We start from the raw sequence: 16,526 nt of genomic DNA, 5'->3' as shown, positions 1-16,526 counted from the left end.
TGTTGACTAGTTACCTACTTAATGACATTACACTGATTGGTGGCTTCCAAGTTTAATTTTAAGGCTTCTTGGGAACAAATCATAGAGACAAGCTATTTGGTTTATGGCTCCTTTGAAAATGAGCTAACAAAATTCTGATTTGTGCTTGATAAGGTTAGATAACTACCTAGTGATATGAATGCTTTGTTGATTAGTTGCCACTTAACCACAGGAGTTCACAGAATAGTCACAGAACATTCTTCTCTGGAAATGTGGAAGTTACTAAGAGTTTCTTGGCTGTGTTATAAGGAAAAACCACATTCTCTTAGACATAAATGAACAAGTCTGTCTTGGAAGAAGTACAACCACAATGCTCCTTAGAAGCAAAGATGGCAAGACTGTCTCACATAATTTGGACCTGTTATCAGGAGGCATCAGTCCCTGGAGAAGGACATCATACCTGGTAAAGTAGAGGGTCAAAGAAAAAAAGGAAAACCCTCAACTAGACGGATTGACACAGTGGCTGCAACAATGGCCTCAAACATAACAATTGTGAGAATAGTGCAGGACCAGTCAGTGTTTTGTGCTGTTGTACACAGGGTCACTATGATTCGGAACCGACTCCATGGCACCAAACAACAATGGCAACAGACAGAACTGCCCTAACCAAGTTTAGTTTTCTGGTTCTCCATGTTTTCTACAAAGAGTGAATGAATTCCAACCTGGACCTCACTTTAGCTTTTCTTGCTCAGACCAGATACCTCATAGTATATTTTATTAGGGTCTCCATATCACATCTCAAACTCAGTATACCTTAAACTGAACTGCTGATTTTCCCCCTTCAAACCTGCTCCGCCCACAATCTTCTCCACCTCAGATAACAGCTAGCAATCAAATTCTTCCAATTCCTCAGGCCCAAACACTTAGAATCACTGTTGTTTCTTACCTTTCTCTCACATTCCATATCCAATCCATCAGCATATTCTGTTATACCTCTACCTTCAAAATATACTACCAACATTGCCACAATCTTGGTCTAAACCGCCATCATCTCTCACCTGGATCACTGCAACAGGCTCCTAACAAGTCTCACAGTTTACACGCCTGCCCTGCTGCAGCCTATTTTCAACATAGCTGCCAGGGTGATCTTTGATAAACTTGTCAGATCATGTCATTGCTCTTCTCAAACCCTACAGTGGCTCCCTGTTTCACACTAAGTAAAAGCCAAAGCCTTAAAATGGCCCTCAAGGTCCTAAATAATATGGCTCTTCTCCTAATACCCCTCCCTTCACTAAGTTTCTGGTCTCCCTCCTAGTCCTCTCCCCTTCACTCACTGCAGTCCAGCCACACTGGCCTCCTGGTTCCTGGAATATAACAGGCAAACTCCCATCTTAGACACTTGGCTCTAGCTGCTCCCTCTATCCGCAATGCTACTTGACTGCCATCCTTCAAGTCATTGCCCAAATCTCACCTTACTAGTGAGGATTAACTTGACGACTTATGTATGATAACATCTCCCATACACTCCTACTCTGCAAGTCAACCATACCCAGCTCTTCTTTTTTTTGCCATAGCACTTATCACCATTTAACATAGTATAAAGTCTGTCTAATATATTTACTGTTTATCGTCCATCTCCCCTCATTAGAATATAAGCTCTATAAGGGCTAGAATTTCTATTTTGTTCACTACTGTGGCTAGTAAGGAAACCCTGGTAGCGCAGTGGCTAAGTGCTACAGCTGCTGACCAAAAGGCTGGCGGTTCAAAACCACTAGGCACTCCTTGGAAACTATGAGTCAGTTCTACTCTGTCCTATAGGGTCGCTATGAGTCAGAATCGGCCTGACGTCAACGGGCTTTTTTTTTTTTTTTTTGGTGACTACTAAAGGTCTTGGCATATAGTGTGATAAAGATTTGTTGAATGACTGTATAAAATAAGACATGAACACATGAAAATTATGTTACACCACATCATAGAATATATTCATTCAGATATTAAAAATAATAAATTAGAGCCAAAGTAGATGACTTAAGGGAATTTACACAGATACTGTTGAATGAGAAATGCTAAATGAAGTAAGCTTACTATTTTCCCATTTTTGTAAAATAATGTTTAAAATATATGTGTGTATTTGTAGTGTATGAGGATGCATATAGCATTTTATAAGTATAGAGAAAAAATTTGTTGTTTTTAGTGAAAAAGGTATATGGAATGACCTGAGTTCAAATTCTGACCAATCCTCGTACTCAAGGTCAGTTCCCTCATCTACCAAAACCAAACCCACTGCCATCCAGTCGATTCTGACTCACAGCGACCCTACAGGACAGAGGAGAGCTACCCCACAGGGTTTGCAAGGCGGTAAATCTTTCCAGAAACACACTGCCACATCCGTTCCCCATAAAGCAGCTGGGTGGGCTCGATTCACTGACCTTTTGGTTAGCAGCCGAGTGCTTAAAACAGGGATAATAATGGCTATGTTACAGGATTGTTGCCAGCTTAAACACAAACAGTACAGAGCATCCAGTGACTGTTGTCCCTGTCTACTCACCCTTGTGTCACTAACAACTAGCTTGGTGTCTAAAACCTATAGCTGCTCTACACATACACGTTGAATGAATTAACTGTAGCTCCTATTGTAACAGAAAATAAAATACAATAAATCCCAGCTTACCAACATCTGACTTACAGACAACTTGTACTCGCCCTTTAGGGTTATGTAAATTTGCCTTCACTTTGAAACAATTAAGCCAACCCCTATTCTCAACAAATTCTTCATCACAGTCACTGTCATTTGCTACATGTGCAGCTTTTAAATCACTGAAAAGGCTTTGAGCCTTTTCTTACACTAAAGTAAGGCTAGGAAAGAACCGTCTGCACCTGTCCAACTTACCTACAAATTGGACTTAAAGACACACTTAGGGAACAGATCTCATGTGTAACTCGGAGACTGCTTGTACAAAGTTTCTGAGAAAACATTAGTTTAAGTGGATTAGTTATTTCAAAAGAAAAACTGTAATAGCCCGAGGAAATGCAAGACTGCATTGAGTCAATAACACAGAGTGGAACTGTGTGAACACAAAGAAGAGACAGCATATATGGAAAACATCACTGGTGATTATTTTCCCTCTGCTATTATGTTTTCAGATTATGGGGCAGTTCTACTCTGTCCTATAGGGTCGCTATGAGTCGGAATCGACTCGATGGCACTGGGTACTGGGTTATGTTTTCAGATTAGTTATCATCAGGTACCAGAAAATGTAAGCAAACATCCACTGGCAGAATTTTAGAACTAAGGATAAAAATCCATTGTTTCTTCACGGAAATCACGTTTAAAGCTGATCAATAAAAGGCCTTATTCCACAAAATCTAGTCTTCTTGTATCAACATTATGCATGGTGATTTTTTTCTCTGTATGCTTTTACTTATTTTTTTTTATTTCTTCTTTCCATATTTTCTTATATCATTTTTCAAGTGACCATTTCTTTTATCTTACTGTATTTTTACAAAGTCAACTTTAAATCTTTATTTTATCCCAGGGTAGCGCAAACGGTTAAGCGCAAAGTACTAGCTGAAAGGTTGGCAGTTCAAGGCCACCCAGCAGCACCTCAGGACATAGGCCTGGCAATCTGCTTCTGATAGGTCACAGCCTTGAAAGCCCTGTGGGGTAGTTCTACTCTGCACACATCAGATCACCATGAGTCTGAATCTACTCGACAGCAATAAAAATAACAACAAAGCCTTGACTTTTGGTATATTTTACTTGAGGATTTTACCTAACCAGATGTCTTTCATACAAATCCCTCCGTGAGAACCAAGGTGTCTGTCTTGATTTGAAAGAAGGGACGTTGCTATTGTGGAAAGTATACTAGCCTGAGAGGCAGCCATTTAGCTGCAAGACTGTGCAAATCTTCTCTGGGCTTCAGTGTCTTCATCTGTAAAATGAGGATGTACAAATCAGATGACTGCTGAAGTTCTTGCAACCACTGTCATTTTATGACACTAAGAGAATCTATTCTTTTCTACTTCTCTTGCATTTTCTCTGCCTCCTTCGGAGGGAAGCATGCACAGAGGCTTTACTGTATGAACGCTAATCTTGTAGACCTGCTAACAAGGCAGAATATTAATCAACATTGTTGATTTGAAATGGGTACATTTTCTGGGCCATACCTTTATATGTGGGAAAGAACTCCAGTTAGTCACTGTAAAATGCCCCAGAGATAATCTAGGCAAGGATGGCGTGAGAATGGGCAATGTTTTCTTCTTTTATACATAATTATGAGTTGGGGCCAAATTGACAGCAACTCACAACTCAATCCAGGCAAGGAAAAATTATACTTCGGAGCTGTGGCAGCCTGAATAATAACCAAAGATGTCCATGTCCTGATCCCCATAATCTATATGTTACCTGAAAAAGGGACCCTGCAGATGTGATCATCCATCCAGGGGAGACTATCCTGGATTATCTGGATGAGCCCAAACTAATCACAAAGGTCCTTGTAAGAGGAGGCAGGAAGGTCAAAGTGAGAGAAGGAAATGTGACAACAGAAGCAGAGGTCAGAAAGATGTGGAGTCACAAGCCAAGGAATGCAGGCAGCCTCTAAAACCTAGAAAAGCATGGAAGTGGACTCTCCTCTAGAGCATCCAAAAGGAATGCTGCCCTGCCTACCCACTTTAGACTTCCGACATCCAGAGCTAAGATAATACATCTGTGTTGTTTTAAGTCATTGCATTTGTGGTACTTTGTTACAGCAGCTACAGGAAACTAATACGGGAGTTTAGAGTTGTCAATAACTTTTGTCCCAAAAAGCAGCTGTGAACAAAATCTTACTCCCTTGGAGCACTGGTGGGCTCGAACCGCTGACCTTTTGGTTAGCAGCCGAGCACTTTACCACTGCACTAGCAGGGCTCCTTCGAATAAAATCCTAGGGTACGAAGAAAGTACGAACTATGACTTCCATTTGTTCATGAAAAGGTCATAGTACAAGGAAAGATTGTCCTAGGATTCATGAACACAGGCTGCCACTCAGGGGCCACTTAGCCAAGAAAGCATGAAATTGAGAGGGAAGAAAGCCAGGAAAAAGAATTAACCCAGTGGGGTCAATTCACTGTGGCTCGTGTGTAATAAATTAAAGAGAACTAGGCCTCTGCAATGCTCTTTACTCCTACTGGAATTGAGGGAAAAGAAATCTGAACGATGGAGACACAAATATGTTATTTCATTCATATACAATTATTTTCGTTTTGCTTTCCTTAATTGTTCCATTTAGATTTTAGCTCTCTTTAAAAATACCAACCCAGCTTAGCTATGCTGAGGGTGTACAAGTTGAAGGGCTTCTAATGTAGGTATAAGAGCGAAGATCTGAAGATTGGGTAAGATTTTAGCAGGTTAATGAAGAATAGATTAGAACGGAGAGAGAAATTTAAACAAGATCAACATAGGACAGTGGCAAAAGGTTTGTAATCTGTAAATTGGGGATAATAGTGAACCTCATTAAGATCGCAAAGTGAATAGGAAAGAGAAAGTCTAGTATGCAAGCAGCCCCCAGGCTCCTCTGTATCAGGAGTTGTTATTGTTAGTTACCTCTAAGTTGATTCTGGCTCATGGTGACCCCGTGCATGCACAGTAGACCCATGCTCCATAGAGTTTCCAAGGCTATGACCTTTCAGAAGCAGAAAGGAAGTACCTAAGGGTACTTCAGTGGAAATGTTTAAACAACGTTCTTGGTCTGAAATAAGGGCTGTCACAACCTAGCCCTTGAACGTCTGCTTCAATTTTATTTCCAACAATACTACATAAAAAATGTTTAGCTCCATCCAATTTGATTAAGAACACAAAATCTAGTCAGAATCACTGAAATCAAATAACAGATCTATCCCTTGCTTTCTGTGTCATGCCTGGCAACTCTGTTAACCTATCTTTGTCTCAGTCTCTGAAAATGAGAATAAAAACAGTATCTCTTCCATAGAGTTAACGGGAAAGTAAAATGAAATAGTACATGTTACAGTGCTTAGAACAAGGCCTGTCATATATGAAGTGCTCAATGATAAAGGCAATACTAGTAATAGCCTGATATTGTTACTGGTGGTCATGGAGTCAATTCCTAGTCATGGTGACCCCATGTGTGCAGTAGAGAACTGCTCCACAGGGTTTTCAAGGCTATGACCTTTCAGAAGCAGATCACCAGGCCTGTCTCCTGAAGTGCCACCAGGTGGGTTCAAACCACTGACCTTTAGGTTAGTAACAGAGCAGTTAAACACGTGCGCTACCCAAAAACCGAAACCTCTTGCCATCGAATCAAATTTCATCTCATAGTGACCCTATAGGACAGAGCAAATCTAGCACATAGGGTTTCCAAGGCTATAAATCTTTACGGAAACAAAATGCCACATCTTTCTCCCACACAGCAGCTGATGGAACCAACCACTGACCTTTTGGTTGGCAGCTGAGCACTTAACCACTGGGCCACCAGGGCTCCTTTGTGCCACCCAGGGACTCCTAATAATCGCCTACCTAATGCACTTGTGCTCCTGTAAAGTTCATCTCCTCCATAAGGCTTTCTTTGACTCCCCCAGCATTTTCTGATTACTCATGATGATGACTAGAGTGGTTTCTCACTCTTGAATTTCTACTGTACTTCTCCTCAGAACCTCATGTTCATGTCTATCATAGCACTAGTCAGACTGTATGGCTATTTCTTACATCTCCACCTCCCTCACTGGACTACAGATTAACATAATCCCACTGCCTAATATAGTGCCTGGCAAAATGAATCCATATAATGCAAATCTGGGCATTTAATACAAAAATATATATATTTTTTATCATCTCCATTTCTCCAGCAAGGTTGTAAATACCACAGTACAGAAAAGGTAGCTCTTTATCAATACTGTTAAGTGTAAAAACCCAAAACCCATTGCCATCGAGTCAATTCTGACTCATAGCGACCCTACAGGACAGAGTAAAACTGCCCCATAGTTTCCAAGGAGTGCCTGGCATATTTGAACTGCCGACCCTTTGGTTAGCAGCTGTAGCACTTAACCACTACGCCACCAGGGTTTCTACTGTTAAGTATAGTATCCTATATTTATTATATGATGTTGATATTAGCTGCCATAGAGTAAGCCCCAGATTCAGGGCAACCCCATGAACAAATGAACAAAACACTGTCCAGTGGTCTTAGTTATCTAACGCTGCTATAACAGAAATTCCACAAGTGGATGGCTTTAACCAACAGAAGCATATTCTCTCACAGTCTAGTAGGCTAGAAGTCCAAATTCAGAGCGCCAGGTCCAGGGGAAGGCTTTCTCTCTCCTTCAGCTCTGGAGGTAGATCCTTGTCATCAATCTTCCCCTAGACTAGGAGCTTCCCTGTGCAGGAACCCTGGGTCCAAAGGACGCTCCCTGCTCTCAGCACTGCTTTCTTGGTGGTATGAGGTCCCCCACTCTCTACTCACTTCCCTTTCCTTTTATTTCTTGTAAGATAAAAGGTGATGCAGGTCACACTCCAGGGAAACTTACCTTACATTGATCAGGAATGTACTGAGAAAGGGTGTTACATCCACTAACCATCATTAACATAATCTAATCTTGCCTCATTAACCACTGGCAGAGATTAGGATTTACAACATATAGGAAAACTACATCAATCACAAAATAGAGGACAACCACACAATACTGGGAATCATGGCCCAGCCAAGTTGACACATATTTTGGGGGGACACAACTCAGTCCATGACACTGGTCCCGCACCATCCCTGTGCCAGTCCCATAATCTGTTACAGATGGGACTGCTGTGATCCACAGGGTTTTCACTGACTAGTTTGTTGGAAATAGATCAACAGGCCCTTCTTCTTAATCCATCTTAGCCTGGAGCTCTACTGAAACCTGTTCAGCATTACAGTAGCACCCAAGCCTCCAATGACAGAGGAGCGGTGGCTATGCCCGTGGTGCACTGGGTGGTAGAATTCTCGCCTTCCAGGGAGACCGGAATAGATTCCCACCAATGCACCTCATGAGCATTATACGCTTAACCAAACCAAAAACCAAACCCATTCCCATCGAGTCAATTCCAACTCACAGTGACCCTGCAGGACAGTAAAACCGCCCCATAGAATTTCCAAGGAGCGCCTGGTGGATATGAACTGCTGACCTTTTGGTTAACAGACGTAGCTCTTAAGCACTACACCACCATGGTTTCCATCATATGTTCAGTAAATGTTTATTGATGATATTGATGCTTTAATCAACATATCCTTACAAGTGAACACACTGGTTTCCAATGCAGTAGTTTACCAGGTAAACAAATGGCACCAACATCTACTCTGCTGCTCAAGGCAAAAACCAGTCATCCCAGATGTTTTCCCTTTGAACGATCTACCTCACTCAATGCATCAGAACATCTTGTTTCTATCCCCAAAAGCATACCCTGAATCCATACAATTTCCTCTCTCCCTAGTACTACCACCTTAGTCCTAACTCTCTGGACTTCTCTTCTCCAGGTCTTCTCCCAGCTGGCTCAGCATCTTCAGAACTCATCTCAGATGTTCTCATATCTTGAGAGATCTTCCCTGCCAGCCCACCTACACTAGGCCCCACACCCCACTTACTCCCAAATGCATCATCCCGTTTATTGCCTTCATTTAACAAATGCTTTAAATATCTTGGTAATTTTCCCTTTTTTTTTTTTTTCCACCTGTTTACTGCCTATCTCTCCACACAAGAATTCAAATTCCTTGCAGACAAAGACCCTGTTCTGTCTTATTCATCTGTATATTTCCAGGGTCAAGCACAGTGCCTAACATAGTGCAAGCACTCAGCATATGAATGATTAAATGACTGAGAGTGAAAAAGGGGGAAAAAAAAAAAACCTAAGATAAACCTAAAAAGGAAGATTAGTAGTGCTGTATTTCCCACCTTAAGCCTTTCCACAGAATCACAGAATCTGAGAGCTTGAAGGAAACTTATTGTTTACCTTTCTACCTTTTGATTCAAATATAATGTCAAACACCAACCACTGATTAATCATATAAACCTGCAAAGGAAATACGGTCATGATATTAAAAAAGAAAATGTAATGTAGTGAAGTGTTTGCTTAACTCTTTATTGTATGTATATTTTGCACATTAGCTTTGCGTAACCAAAACAACCTGCTGCCCGGTAGGGTTTCCAAGGAATGGCTGGTGGATTTGAACTGCCACCCTCCGGTTAGCAGCCATAGCTCTTAACTACTGCATCACCAGGGCTCCATTAGTTTTGAGTAACTAATATTAATTTTAGTAGGCATAGTAGTTTGCAACCTAGAATTCCACATCTTTATTGAATCACTATACTGTGCTCTTTTGATAACATAAGGCGAACGCTTAGAACTGGGTCTGGTACATGGCACACGGTGTCAATTTTATTATTCTTAACACCAGCAAATTGCAAGGTGTGTAAGTATAAAAGAACTCAGAACTCTATTTTTACAAGAGGGCTTTCCAACAGACTCTCATGGATTCTTTCTCCAGGGGCAATTCGTGGTTTACACAGAAATACCTAGATGACTTACTCCTCACCCAATCTCTAATTTACATAATGGCAACAAAAAGAAACCTATTCCCTTTTCTTCTTGCCGTTATGTAGATTCTTAGGGGAAAAAAAAGGGCAACAGTCAGTGATAAAGAAAACAAGGAAAGATCTGGTAGGTCTAAAAAGGTGGAGCCAGAGAATCAAGTGATTCTGCTACAGGAAGTCCCAGCATCCCATGCTAGAAAACACTCTCCAAAAAGTAGCGGTGTATTCAGAGAAGAATGAACAGGACCCAGTTGGTCAGATAATCTCAGGTCTACCTGGTAGTGTGGCTGGGGTGTCCAGCAAGATCCCCCAACCTGGCTTAGGATTCTCTGAAGTTTAAATCAGTAGATGTCTTGAACTTCAATCCCTTTTTAAAGGAGAAGTGCTATACCAGTGTAAGTGTTATAAAAGTGTGATAAAACATCTATAATTTCTAACACATATATATATATCTAAAGCAACATATTTCAAAATTTGTCTAGAGAACGTGAAATATTTTCTGTAAGGTCCTCAATATAGTTGCTGAAATACTCACCCTTCTCAGAACACTTAGTTTTATAGCAAGGTATAGAAAACTAGGAAAATATGTAAGAATTGAAAGACTATATGCAAACAGGTAAGGGATACATCAGTATTCAGCTTCAGCCATTGAATTGAAGCAAAATCTATTACTGGGGTTCAGCTTTGTCCTCAGCCTTCAGAAGGCAAAGGAGCCAGTGCCTAATTTAAGGTCATGTCTGGCATCAATGAACCTGTCCATTAACAATGACTTTGTGTCCTGATCACAGCGAAATTACTTCAGTAACATCAACAAGGTGTGTCATTTGAGTTTATTGTTAATACTTGCAGATTTACTTTGAAATATAGATAAACATTTTACATGTAATCTGGATGAAAATCTCCACATGTTTTATATGTTGAGGTTACCTAGCCAGGAAAAGATAAGTGTCTAGTCATTACTGCAAGAGTAAAATGCTGTAATATAGGATGATTTTAAAAACTGTTCATTCTATGCCCCAAAAATAAGAACTTTTGAATAATCAAAAAAATGGAAAAATAAGTTGAAAATAATAAAAACACTAAAAGAATGTGCTTAACAAGCTATGTCTAAAATCTAAATAGCAAAAAAAAAAAAAAAACAAAAAACCACAGTTGCCTTCAAGCCAATAGAGTTTTCATGGCTGTGACATTTCAGAAGCAGACGGCCCGGACTTTCTTCCATGGCACCTCTGGGGGATTTGCACTGCCAGCCTTTCAGTTAGCACCCAACTGCTTAACCATCTGCATCAAATATAAGGCAAAAAGTAGAGAGTATGTAATAATTGTAATTTTTATAAAATTGATGTATTACTATTCATAGCATGAAGCAAAAATTTTTTAAGAACTGTATATATTCTTTAAAATAATTATACTTAGGCCTGAGGCCTTGAAAAAGAAGTCTATATTGTAAGAATGAACTAAAAGCAGAATTTCAACTCTGCACAGAAATTATGATATTTGGCTTTGAAAGAGTGTCACTTTTAACACTTGGTCATTTGGCCAAAATATCTATTCAGTACACCTCTAGATAAAGTATTCACTCCCACTTTGCACCTCTGAACATTCTCCTAAAATTCCACTTGAAAATATGTGGTTAATTTTTTTCCAATTTTATCCTGGGGGTGATTGTAGGTCATGTTGTCAATGCGGCCCTTTTAAAGATATAGTAGCTCTGTCCATCTCTCTTCACCTGCTCCTGAAGGTCAGAGGCTGGGGGAGAGAATTTATACTCAGATGAAAGGCAGCCTAGTATCCCTGGATGTATATCCTGAGAACCACTTGGCAGCATACCTTACCTGAACAAGCCTACTCTCGCCCCTACTTCCATTTATCGATATAGTTACTAAAAAAGGAAAAAAAATTTTTTTTTTCTTTTTTTTTTTTTCCTTTAGGTGTGGAAAATGGTGGCAGGAAGAGGGACTTATAACGTCCATTGTTCCATCACAGGAAACAAATGTTCCACAAAGAACACGAGCTCTGGACTCAGAAGTCACAGGTTTGAAGCTTGACCCACTAAATCAGCAGGTTATTTAACCTTACAGAATGTCAGTTTTCTCATCTCTTAAATGAAGAGTAATAACGATCTCATGAGAGTACCGTGCCAATGAAGTTAATTAATGTAAATAAAGTACCAAGCATGGGTCCTGGCATAAAGCATCTGCCCAGTAAAAGGTGACTCTCATTATCACTGCTGCCAGCTTTATTCCAGATTTTACACACCCCTGCAAAACAGACATAACACAATTCTCATCAAATCCAAAGATCTGGAATTTTCCACTAATCTCTCTTCCTAGGCCTTTGCTCTCGACATCCAACATTTGCAGACTGTTCTGAAGGACAGTACATTGCGCATGCCCTGCTTACATGCCTCTATATGTCTAGGAAGGGAGATTGAAAAAGTCATGCAGAACAGAATTTTAAATTCCCATGGAATCCAAACTTTCTGGAGCCATGGAAGGTAGATGAATCCCTGAAGCTACTGCCCTGAGATAATCTTTAAACGTTAAACCAATAATATCCCCTGAAGTCTCCTTGAAACTAGTAAAAAAGGTCCACCACGCATCTGTCAGTTTGTCCTACCATGGTTGCTTGTGTGTTGCTGTAATGCTAGAAGCTATGCCACTGTATCTCAAATACCAGCAGGGTCTCCCATGGTGGGCAGGTTTCAGCAGAGCTTTGGGACTAAGAAAGACTAGGAAGAAAGACCTGGCAATCTAGCTCTAAAAAAACTGACCAGTGAAAACCTTATAAATAGCAGCAGAACATCATCTGACATAGTCCCAGAAGACGAACCCCTCTGGTTGGAAGGCAATCAACACAGGACTGCAGAAGAGCTGCCTCCTCAAAGTAGAGTCAACCTTAATGATGTGGATGAAGTCAAGCTTTCAGAACCTTCATTTGCTAATGTGATACAACTCAAAATAAGAAGAAACAGCTGCACACATCCATTAATAATTAAAATGTGGAACGTGAGAAATACGAATCTAGAAAAATTTGAAGTCATCAAAAATTAAATGGAACACATGAAGATCAGCGTCCTGGACATTAGTGAGCTGAAATGGGCTGTTATTGGCCATCGTGAATCAGACAATCATATGGTCTACTATGCTGGGAATGACAAATTGAAGAGGAATGGCGCTGCATTCCTCATCAAAAAGAATATTTCAAGATCTATTCTGAAGTACAATGCTGCACTGAGGTTTGAATTTGGGGCCAGAATCCCACACATACGCAAACCAGAATCTTGGCACATGCACAGGACCTGAGGAGCTGCTGCCCTGAACTTGACTCCGGATTTGAACATCACTGTCGATGGCAGTGGGTTTAGTGGGTTGGGGAAGAAGATATTTTCCAGCACACCATGGTGCCCAAGCCCATTTGGAAAGTAAGAGGTCCCGTCCTTTGCAACATGACTCAGCACCTGGATCTCCAAATATCGGCATAGGAGGGATAGAGGTTTCGGATTTCAGGCACCAAACCCTGCCCCCTGGGGACCCGAGGACATAAAAGCTCCCAGCTCCCTTGGGGCAGAGAGCACATGGTCTTTCGGCTGCTAGGCCCCACGGTGTCCCCTGTTTGCGCAAACAATAAATTTCCACTTTCTGTTTCCCTTGCAACTAGTGGTGTGGCATCTCTTTTATTTTAATCAGCTAATAGGACAGGACAAGATCCCGAGTTCATTTAAAATAAGATAATATCCATACACCTACAAGGAAGAGCAGTTAAGATGACTACAATTCAAATTTACGCACCAATCATTAATTCCAAAGATGAAGAAATTGAAGATTTTCGCCAACTTCTGTAGTCTAAAACTGATCAAGCATGCAGTCAAGATGCACTGATAAATACTGGTAATTGGATTGTGAAGAATGATCAGTAGTTGAAAAATATGGCCTTGCTGATAGAAATGGAGATCACATGATAGAATTTTGCAAGACCAACGACTTATTCACTGCAAATACCTTTTTTTAACAACATAAACGGCAACTACGCACATGAACCTCACCAAACAGAAAACACAGGATCATATCAACTACATCTGTGGAAAGAGACTACAGAGAAGCTCGATATCACCAGTCAGACAAGGCCAGGGGGAGACTGTGGAAGAGACCATTAATTGCTCCCATGCAAATTCCAGTTGAAGCTGAAGAAAATTAAAACAAGTCCACAAGAGCCAAAGTACAACACTGAGTATATCCCATCTGAATTTAGAAACCATCTCAAGAATAGACTTGATACACCGAACACTAGTGGCTGAAGACCAGAAAAGTTATGGGATGTCAAGGCCATCATACACAAAGAAAGCAAAAGGCCACTAAAAAGACAGGAAAGAAAGAAGACCAAAATGATGTCAGAAGAGACTCTAAAACTTACACTTGAACATAGGCTAGCTAAAGCAAATGGAAGAAATGTGAAGTAAAAGAGCTGAACAGAAGATCTCAAAGGTCTGCTCGAGAAGACAAAGTATTACAATGACATGTGCAAAGACCTGGAATTAGAAAACCAAACAGCAAGAACATGCTCGGCATTATTTAAGCCGAAAGAACTGAAGAAAAAATGCAAGACTCGAGTTGTAATTCAGAAGGATTCTATGGGCAAAATATTGTATGCAGGAATCACCAAAAGAAGACAGAAGGAATATACAGAGTCACTGTACCGAAAAGAATTGGTCAATGTGCAACCATTTCAGGAGGTAACATATGATCAAGTACTGATGGCATTGAAGGAAGAAGTCCAACCTGCACTGAAGGCACTGGCAAAAAAGAAGGTTCCAGGAATCAACGAAATACCCAGAGAGATGTTTCAACAAACAGATCCAGTGCTGGAAATGCTCACTCATCTATGCCAGGAAATCTGAAGGACAGTTACCCGGCCAACCCACCAAAAGAGATCTGCATTTGTGCCGATTCCAAAGATAGGAGATTCAACAGAATATGGAAATTATCAAATAGTATCATTAATATCACACCCCCAAGTAAAATTTTGCTGAAGATTATTCAAAAGCAGTTGCAGCAGGACATCAACAGGGAGCTGCCAGAAGTTCAAACCAGATTCAGAATAGGACTTTGAACAAGGAATATAGGCACTGCTGATGTCAGATGGATCTTGGCTGAGAGCAAAGAATATCAGAAAGATGTTTACCTGTGTTTTATTGACTATGCAAAGGCATTCAACTGTGTGGATCATAGCAAACTGTGGATAACATCATGAAGAGTGGGAATACCAGAACACTTAATCATGCTCACGCAGAACCTATACTGAGACGAAGTAGCACTCCTTCAAACAGAACAAGGGGATACTTCGTGGTTTAAAATCAGGAAAGCTGTGTGTCAGGCTTGTATTCTTTCACCATACTTATTCACTCTGTACGCTGAGGAAATAATCTTAGAATATGGACTATATGAAGAAGAACATGGTATCAGGATTGGAGGAAGGCTTATTAACAACCTGCAATTTGCAGGTGACACAACCTTGTTTGCAGAAAGTGAAGAGGACTTGAAGCCCTTACTAATGAAAATCAAAGACTTCAGTACCGATTACACCTCAACATAAATAAAATAAAAATTCTCACAATTGGACCAATAAGCAACATCATGTTAAACAGAGAAAATACTGAAGTTGTCAAGGATTTCATTTTACTTGGAACCACAATCAACGCCCATGGAAGCAGCAGTCAGAAAATCAAAAGACATTCCGCACTGAGCAAATCTGCTACAAAAGACCTCTTTAAAGTGTTAAAAAAGCAAAGATGTCACTTTGAGGACTAAAGTGGACCTGACCCAAGCCATGGTATTTTCAAAGGTTTCACTATGCATTGGAAAGCTGGACAATGAATAACAAAAACAAAAAATGAACCCGGTGCCATCAAGTCGATTCCAACTTATAGCAACCCTAGAGCAGAGGAGAACTGCCCCACAGGGTTTCCAAGGAGCAGCTGCTGGATTTGAACTGCCCGCCTTTTGGTTAGCAGCCAAGCTCTTAACCACTACGCCACCAGGGCTCCAGAAAATGAATAAGGTAGATCAAGAAGAATTGATGGCCTTAAATTATGGTGTTGGTGAAGAATATTTAATAGACCATGGACAGCCAGAAGAACGAACAAATCTGTCTTGGAAGAAGTACAGCCAGAACGCTCCTAAGAACTGAAGATGGCCAGACTTCATCTCATGTACTTTGGACATGTCATAAGAAGGACGTCATGCTTGGTAGAGACTCAGCTAAAGTGGAAGACCCTCAACAGAGATGGATTGACACAGTAGCTGCAATAATAGGCTCAAACATAGGAACGATTGTGAGGGGTGGCTCTAGACCAGGCAGTGTTTTGTTCTCTTGTACATAGGATTGCTATGAGTCAGAACCCCTTACACAGTACTTAACAACAAAAGTAAGAAAAGGTCTGCCTTGAGCATTTTGCTTTTTTAAGAAGTATATGGGATCAAATTGACAACAGCAAATAGTAAAATTGGATAAGAACCTCAGGCGGCTATGAGTTTATGTTAATAAGGGAGAAACAACTCAGAAAAGGAGGGTGAGAAACAAAGAATGGTTGTACAACTCGAAGAATATAATCAATGTCACTAAATTGTAAAGTATAAACTGTTGGATTGGTGTATGTTTTGCTGCATATGTTTTCAACAATAAGATAAATAAAGTTTGGGGGGGAAAAGGAAAAATCCAGAAGAAGAGAAAAAATATTATAGTTTCTAAGATCACCTAGTTGGCAAGTCCCAGAAACATTCTGGAATTTTGGAAGGCCTGTGTGAGCTGACCTCTGGGGTGCCATCCCCCAACCCCCCACTCAGCCTACTTTCCACGAGGTAAGTGAAGATGTTCTGGCCGCATTTCACATGAAAGGAAGGTGACGGCGGCATGCGCGCCCATAAAGACACCCGCCCACGAGTGCCTTCGCCAACGCAAAGACGCAGCTCACACCCTTAACCGAGGAAGAGGGAGGC

The 16,526-nt window shown here is 40.7% G+C and overlaps 1 protein-coding gene across 2 annotated transcripts in view; it reads right to left on the bottom strand.

Annotated features, from left to right (window-relative positions):
• The window catches only part of PRDM5 (PR/SET domain 5), a 290,703-nt gene that overhangs the window by 273,552 nt on the left and 625 nt on the right, over positions 1-16,526 (bottom strand). The window lies entirely within an intron of this gene.

This window comes from Loxodonta africana, chromosome 5 (genome assembly GCF_030014295.1).
Source record: "Loxodonta africana isolate mLoxAfr1 chromosome 5, mLoxAfr1.hap2, whole genome shotgun sequence".
NCBI lineage: Eukaryota > Metazoa > Chordata > Mammalia > Proboscidea > Elephantidae > Loxodonta > Loxodonta africana.
Note: the sequence above shows the minus strand (reverse complement) of the source record. Positions and strands in the feature narration are given on the sequence as shown.